At 43.3% G+C, this 8,868-nt stretch overlaps 1 long non-coding RNA gene across 3 annotated transcripts; it reads left to right on the top strand.

The window, feature by feature from the left end:
• Positions 1-3,885, top strand: LOC127920683 (uncharacterized). Of its 3 annotated transcripts, none has more exons than XR_008106955.1 (3): positions 1-63; positions 1,573-1,672; positions 3,347-3,885. It is a non-coding gene; the product is annotated as an uncharacterized LOC127920683 (long non-coding RNA). The 3 variants fall into 3 exon arrangements; XR_008106953.1 differs by lacking the exon at positions 1-63 and adding an exon at positions 74-349; XR_008106954.1 differs by lacking the exon at positions 1-63 and adding an exon at positions 391-490.
• Positions 3,886-8,868: the final 4,983 nt, after the last annotated feature.

Here is an 8,868-nt window from a genome sequence, read left to right as displayed (position 1 = left end):
ACCCTACATAACACTGTTATAACTGGTCCTACTACCACGGTCTGGAGGAGGCCCTGAAGCCCGGTACGCTACATATACCCTACATAACACTGTTATAACTGGTCCTACTACCACGGTCTGGAGGAGGCCCTGAAGCCTGGTACGCAACATAACAAACACTGTTATAACTGGTCCTACTACCATGGTCTGGAGAAGGCCCTGAAGCCCGGTACGCTACATAACACTGTTATAACTGGTCCTACTACCACGGTCTAGAGAAGGCCCTGAAGCCCGGTACACTACATATACCCTACATAACACTGTTATAACTGGTCCTACTACCACGGTCTGGAGAAGGCCCTGAAGCCTGGTACGCTTCATATACCCTACATAACACTGTTATAACTGGTCCTACTACCACGGCCTGGAGAAGGCCCTGAAGCCTGGTACGCTACATAACACTGTTATAACTGGTCCTACTACCACGGTCTGGAGAAGGCCCTGAAGCCTGGTATGCTTCATATACCCTACATAACACTGTTATAACTGGTCCTACTACCACGGCCTGGAGAAGGCCCTGAAGCCCGGTACGCTACATAACACTGTTATAACTGGTCCTACTACCACGGTCTAGAGAAGGCCCTGAAGCCCGGTACACTACATATACCCTACATAACACTGTTATAACTGGTCCTACTACCACGGCCTGGAGAAGGCCCTGAAGCCTGGTACGCTTCATATACCCTACATAACACTGTTATAACTGGTCCTACTACCACGGCCTGGAGAAGGCCCTGAAGCCTGGTACGCTACATAACACTGTTATAACTGGTCCTACTACCACGGTCTGGAGAAGGCCCTGAAGCACAGAGTAGCAGGTAGGAGAGACACTCTGACTCCGTACCAGACAGAGTAGCAGGTAGAAGAGACACTCTGACTCTGTACCACACAGAGTGGCAGGTAGGGGGGGACACTCTGACTCTGTACCACACAGAGTGGCAGGTAGGGGGGGGACACTCTGGCTCTGTACCACACAGAGTGGCAGGTAGGAGAGACACTCTGACTCTGTACCACACAGAGTGGTAGAGGGGGAGACACTCTGGCTCTGTACCACACAGAGTGGCAGGTAGGAGAGACACTCTGACTCTGTACCACACAGAGTGGTAGAGGGGGAGACACTGACTCCGTACCACACAGAGTGGCAGGTAGGAGAGACACTCTGACTCTGTACCACACAGAGTGGTAGAGGGGGAGACACTCTGACTCCGTACCACACAGAGTGGCAGGTAGGGGGGGACACTCTGGCTCTGTACCACACAGAGTGGTAGAGGGGGAGACACTCTGGCTCTGTACCACACAGAGTGGCAGGTAGGGGGACACACTGACTCTGTACCACACAGAGTGGCAGGTAGGGGGGGACACTCTGTTGCCAAATGTTGCAGATAAAAACAACAAGATTCGTTGTACTACATGTCGGAGAGGCATGTTTGTTCTACGTAACATATTTCTATCTGAATGTTTCAAAACGTTTTGCTCCTGCTGAACTTGCCCCAGGCCTCACTCTTCCTCCTTCCTCTCTCTCTTCTCCTGCAGCAGCTAAAAATGGTGTGTCTGGACTCTTCTACAGAAACCAAAGCCGTGGAGCTGGCCACTTTACTAGACCAGTCACTCAGCAACAGGAGTATCACGGTATGTGTGAAGTTTTGGTCTTTGTGTGGCTTGGTTTGTGTGAATGGCAATCTGTCAAAAATACATACATTATTTTGCTGTCGTCTAGTGGGTTGTTATGTTGCTGTCGTCTAGTGGGTTGGGTTGTTATGTTGCTGTCGTCTAGTGGGTTGGGTTGTTATGTTGCTGTCGTCTAGTGGGTTGGGTTGTTATGTTGCTGTCGTCTAGTGGGTTGTTATGTTGCTGTTGTCTAGTGGGTTGGGTTGTTATGTTGCTGTCGTCTAGTGGGTTGGGTTGTTATGTTGCTGTCGTCTAGTGGGTTGGGTTGTTATGTTGCTGTTGTCTAGTGGGTTGGGTTGTTATGTTGCTGTCGTCTAGTGGGTTGGGTTGTTATGTTGCTGTCGTCTAGTGGGTTGGGTTGTTATGTTGCTGTCGTCTAGTGGGTTGGGTTGTTATGTTGCTGTCGTCTAGTGGGTTGGGTTGTTATGTTGCTGTCGTCTAGTGGGTTGGGTTGTCATGTTGCTGTCGTCTAGTGGGTTGGGTTGTTACGTTGCTGTCGTCTAGTGGGTTGGGTTGTTATGTTGCTGTCGTCTAGTGGGTTGTTATGTTGCTGTCGTCTAGTGGGTTGGGTTGTTATGTTGCTGTCGTCTAGTGGGTTGGGTTGTTATGTTGCTGTCGTCTAGTGGGTTGGGTTGTTATGTTGCTGTCGTCTAGTGGGTTGTTATGTTGCTGTTGTCTAGTGGGTTGGGTTGTCATGTTGCTGTCGTCTAGTGGGTTGGGTTGTTATGTTGCTGTCGTCTAGTGGGTTGGGTTGTTATGTTGCTGTCGTCTAGTGGGTTGGGTTGTCATGTTGCTGTCGTCTAGTGGGTTGGGTTGTTATGTTGCTGTCGTCTAGTGGGTTGGGTTGTTATGTTGCTGTCGTCTAGTGGGTTGGGTTGTTATGTTGCTGTCGTCTAGTGGGTTGGGTTGTTATGTTGCTGTCGTCTAGTGGGTTGGGTTGTTAATTTACGTTGCTGTCGTCTAGTGGGTTGGGTTGTTATGTTGCTGTCGTCTAGTGGGTTGGGTTGTTATGTTGCTGTCGTCTAGTGGGTTGGGTTGTTATGTTGCTGTCGTCTAGTGGGTTGGGTTGTTATGTTGCTGTCGTCTAGTGGGTTGGGTTGTTATGTTGCTGTCGTCTAGTGGGTTGGGTTGTTATGTTGCTGTCGTCTAGTGGGTTGGGTTGTTATGTTGCTGTCGTCTAGTGGGTTGGGTTGTTATGTTGCTGTTGTCTAGTGGGTTGGGTTGTTATGTTGCTGTCGTCTAGTGGGTTGGGTTGTTACGTTGCTGTCGTCTAGTGGGTTGGGTTGTTATGTTGCTGTCGTCTAGTGGGTTGGGTTGTTATGTTGCTGTTGTCTAGTGGGTTGGGTTGTTATGTTGCTGTCGTCTAGTGGGTTGGGTTGTTATGTTGCTGTCGTCTAGTGGGTTGGGTTGTTATGTTGCTGTCGTCTAGTGGGTTGGGTTGTTAATTTACGTTGCTGTCGTCTGTCGTCTAGTGGGTTGGGTTGTATGTTGCTGTCGTCTAGTGGGTTGGGTTGTCATGTTGCTGTCGTCTAGTGGGTTGGGTTGTTAATTTACGTTGCTGTCGTCTAGTGGGTTGGGTTGTTCATTTGTTATTGTTGGCGAACAACCAGACGTTTTACATAATATCCTATTTAACAAGGCAGAGTTTTACTAGAGGCGCTTCGGAATGGAGGATTGGGCGAGTCAAAGGAGCGTGCGGAGTCTTACCGTGCGGAGTGTCACAGGCTCTTCCCGTACACGCTAGCCTTCATGCCCACGGGGGGTGCGAGGAGAACACCAAGATCGCCAATGGCGACGTCTCCACAGAGACCGAGGAGCTGGCCAATGACATGTGAGCTGCGTTACGGTTGGAGAAACCTTACGGGCCAAGCAGCGAGCCTTGGGGGACACCAAGTCGACTGGACGCCATTTTGTAGCACCTGTTGAAACGTTGAAGTGGAAGAGACAGAGGCTTTGTTTCTTCTTTGCTTGGGCTTTGGTGCAGTTCGTTTCATCTCTGTCTCTGACGTGGCAAACTAGGACTGTGTGTGGAGGAGGAAGAGAGGTGAAGTGAATGAAATGGGAATATTTTTTTTATTTTATCTTGCTGACGGACTACTACTCTAACTGAAAATACAACATCAACAAACACTGTCATCAACTGTTATCAAAGAGTTTATTAAAAAAACACAACCATGAGATGAGATGAGACTATTTATGTAATGGACAACAACACTTGGTATTTTTTCAGAGGGGAGACTTTTTGCCACTCTAAATACAATATTTATTTACTTAACTTATTGAGTGGTTGGTTGGTTGTATAATTTGATTATTTCATATGCACACAGCATACACACACAATCTATTGTATATCAGACCTGTACGATGTACTTCCTCTGTAACCCACAGATCATAAGAGAATAACATTATCTATATACTACTAACATCATAATCAATATCATAACATGTATAATCAATAACATCATTATCTCTATACTACTACCATCATAACATGTATAATCAATAACATCATTATCTATATACTACTAACATCATAACAATAATCTACATCATAATCAATATCATAATATTTATAATCAATAACATCTTCAACTATATACTACTAACAACATCCTAACAATAATCTACATCATAATGAATGTAACATTTATGATCTATAACATCATGAGAGAAACTAAACTAGAAAATAAACCAAACCAACTATAATGAATTGTGAAAAAATACACTGTAGGGAACATTAAGTACACCTTCCTGAATATGAGGTGCACTTCCCCCCGGTGGTGGTGGCTGCATCATGTTATGGGTATGCTTGTAATTGTTAAGGACTGGGGAGTTTTTCAGGATAAAAATATTCACACAATGGAGCAAAGCACAGGCAACATCCTAGAGGAAACATGGTTCAGTTTGCTTTCCACCAACACTGGGTTACGATTCAACTTTCAGCAGGACAATAACCAGTCTACTTTCCACCAACACTGAGTTACGATTCAACTTTCAGCAGGACAATAACCAGTCTGCTTTCCACCAACACTGAGTTACGATTCAACTTTCAGCAGGACAATAACCAGTCTGCTTTCCACCAACACTGAGTTACGATTCATCTTTCAGCAGGACAATAACCAGTCTGCTTTCCACCAACACTGAGTTACGATTCAACTTTCAGCAGGACAATAACCAGTCTGCTTTCCACCAACACTGAGTTACGATTCAACTTTCAGCAGGACAATAACCAGTCTGCTTTCCACCAACACTGAGTTACGATTCAACTTTCAGCAGGACAATAACCAGTCTGCTTTCCACCAACACTGAGTTACGATTCAACTTTCAGCAGGACAATAACCAGTCTGCTTTCCACCATTCACACTGAGTTACGATTCAACTTTCAGCAGGACAATAACCAGTCTGCTTTCCACCAACACTGAGTTACGATTCAACTTTCAGCAGGACAATAACCAGTCTGCTTTCCACCAACACTGAGTTACGATTCAACTTTCAGCAGGACAATAACCAGTCTGCTTTCCACCAACACTGAGTTACGATTCAACTTTCAGCAGGACAATAACCAGTCTGCTTTCCACCAACACTGAGTTACGATTCAACTTTCAGCAGGACAATAACCAGTCTGCTTTCCACCAACACTGAGTTACGATTCAACTTTCAGCAGGACAATAACCAGTCTGCTTTCCACCAACACTGAGTTACGATTCAACTTTCAGCAGGACAATAACCAGTCTGCTTTCCACCAACACTGAGTTACGATTCAACTTTCAGCAGGACAATAACCAGTCTACTTTCCACCAACACTGAGTTACGATTCAACTTTCAGCAGGACAATAACCAGTCTGCTTTCCACCAACACTGAGTTACGATTCAACTTTCAGCAGGACAATAACCAGTCTGCTTTCCACCAACACTGGGTTACGATTCAACTTTCAGCAGGACAATAACCAGTCTGCTTTCCACCAACACTGAGTTACGATTCAACTTTCAGCAGGACAATAACCAGTCTGCTTTCCACCAACACTGAGTTACGATTCAACTTTCAGCAGGACAATAACCAGTCTGCTTTCCACCAACACTGAGTTACGATTCAACTTTCAGCAGGACAATAACCAGTCTGCTTTCCACCAACACTGAGTTACGATTCAACTTTCAGCAGGACAATAACCAGTCTGCTTTCCACCAACACTGAGTTACGATTCAACTTTCAGCAGGACAATAACCAGTCTGCTTTCCACCAACACTGAGTTACGATTCAACTTTCAGCAGGACAATAACCAGTCTGCTTTCCACCAACACTGAGTTACGATTCAACTTTCAGCAGGACAATAACCAGTCTGCTTTCCACCAACACTGAGTTACGATTCAACTTTCAGCAGGACAATAACCAGTCTGCTTTCCACCAACACTGAGTTACGATTCAACTTTCAGCAGGACAATAACCAGTCTGCTTTCCACCAACACTGAGTTACGATTCAACTTTCAGCAGGACAATAACCTACAACACAAGGACAAATCTACACAAGGTGCTTACCAAGAAAACAGTGAATGTTCCTGAGTGGCCGAGTTACAGTTTTGACTTAAATCTGCTCGAAAATCTATGGCAACACCTGAAAATGGTTGTCTAGTAAAGATTAGTAACTAATTAGACAGTTTGAGGAATTTTGGTTAAATTGTGTTAACAATGGGCAAATGTTGCACAATTCAGGTGTGGAAAGCTCTTCTAGATTTACCCAGAAGGCACAGCTGTAATCGCTAACAAATGTGATCCAAACATGTATTGACTCAGTGGGTTGAGTACTATATTTTTTGTATTTTGTGTAGATCATTGACAAAAAAAATCTATATTTTTTTGTATCCCATTTACAATAATTGAATATTTAATAAGTAACATCATGACAATAATTTCTGAATCAATAACATCATGACAATAATCTGCATCGTAAATCAATATCAACATCATGAGATTTTAAAAACGAAATACTAAACATCATGAGATTTATACATCTAAAAGAAAACAAACTACAACAATAAACCAAGTTGACTTGTGAAAAATATGTACAAATACACTTCCCCTTTTATTAAAGTGTTTCAAACTACAAAGAATGAACAGATGATTATAATACATGGACTAATAATGGAAACACTTCAAGATTAAGAATCTAAGAGACACTAAATAAGATGAAGAATCTAAGAGGCACTAAATAAGAAAGAATCTAAGAGACACTAAATAAGAAAGAATCTAAGAGACACTAAATAAGATAAAGAATCTAAGAGACAAAATAAGATGAAGAATCTAAGAACACTAAATAAGATAAAGAATCTAAGAGACACTAAAAGATGAAGAATCTAAGAGGCACTAAATAAGAAAGACTAATAAATGAATCTAAAATAAGATAAAGAATCTAAGAGACACTAAATAAGATAAAGAATCTAAGAGATAAAGAATCTAAGAGACACTAAATAAGATAAAGAATCTAAGAGACACTAAATAAGATAAAGAATCTAAGAGACACTAAATAAGATAAAGAATCTAAGAGACACTAAATAAGATAAAGAATCTAAGAGACACTAAATAAGATAAAGAATCTAAGAGACACTAAATAAGATAAAGAATCTAAGAGACACTAAATAAGATAAGAATCTAAGAATCTAAATAAGATGAAGAATCAAGACACTAAATCTAAGATAAATAAGAATCTAAGAGACACTAAATAAGATAAAGAATCTAAAGACACTAAATAAGATAAAGAATCTAAGAGATACTAAATAAGATAAAGAATCACACTAAATAAGATTAAGGACTAATAATAATTATGGACTAATAATGGAGGCACTTCATAAAGAATCTAACAGTAGACTATACTAAATAATATAAAAACAAAAGCAAAAATACAATGAATGTATAGAATGTGTCGTTGAGGCTGGTGGGAGGAGCTATAGGAGGACTGGCTCATTGTATTGGTGGAAGGGAATGAATGTATAGAATGGGTGGAAGGAGCTGAACTGGCTCATTGTATTGGCTGGAATGAATGTATAGAATGGAGGCTGGTGGGAGGAGCTATAGGAGGACTGGCTCATTGTATTGGTTGGAAGGGAATGAATGTATAGAATGCGGTGGAGGCTGGTGGGAGGAGCTATAGGAGGACTGGCTCATTGTATTGGCTGGAAGGGAATGAATGTATAGAATGCGGTGGAGGCTGGTGGGAGGAGCTATAGGAGGACTGGCTCATTGTATTGGCTGGAAGGGAATGAATGTATAGAATGCGGTGGAGGCTGGTGGGAGGCTGGAGGACTGGCTCATTGAGGCTGGAAGGGAATGAATGTATAGAATGAGGAGGAGCTATAGGAGGACTGGCTCATTGTATTGGCTGGAAGGGAATTAATGTATAGAATGCGGTGGAGGCTGGTGGGAGGAGCTATAGGAGGACTGGCTCATTGTATTGGCTGGAAGGAATGAATGTAAGAATGCGGTGGAGGCTGGTGGGAGGAATGGAGGACTGGCTCATTGGGCTGGAAGGGAATTAATGTATAGAGCGGTGGAGGCTGGTGGGAGGAGCTATAGGAGGACTGGCTCATTGTATTGGCTGGAAGGGAATGAATGTATAGAATGAGGTGGAGGCTGGTGGGAGGAGCTATAGGAGGACTGGCTCATTGAATTGGCTGGAAGGGAATGAATGTATAGAATGAGGTGGAGGCTGGTGGGAGGAGCTATAGGAGGACTGGCTCATTGTATTGGCTGGAAGGGAATGAATGGAACAGTATCAAACAGATCAAGTGTTTGACTCCGTTCCATCTACTCCGTTTCAGCCATTACAATGAGCCAGGTTTCTGAGGCTCCTCCCACCAGCCACCACTGATGGAATGCAAAACAGACCTAATTGAGCTCGTTTCTTAAATGAACCGAAACACCATGTTACCAAAACCCCATGTTACTCAACCCCATGTTACTCAAACCCCATGTTACTCAAACCCCATGTTACCCAAAACCCCATCAAAACCCCATGTTACCCAAAACCCCATGTTACCCAAAACCCCATGTTATGTTACCCAAAACCCCATGTTACCCAAAACCCCATGTTACCCAAAACCCCATTTACCCAAAACCCCATGTTACCCAAACCCCATGTTACCCAAACCCCATGTTACCCAAAACCCCAT

Source organism: Oncorhynchus keta, unplaced genomic scaffold (genome assembly GCF_023373465.1).
Source record: "Oncorhynchus keta strain PuntledgeMale-10-30-2019 unplaced genomic scaffold, Oket_V2 Un_contig_20252_pilon_pilon, whole genome shotgun sequence".
NCBI lineage: Eukaryota > Metazoa > Chordata > Actinopteri > Salmoniformes > Salmonidae > Oncorhynchus > Oncorhynchus keta.
Note: the sequence above shows the minus strand (reverse complement) of the source record. Positions and strands in the feature narration are given on the sequence as shown.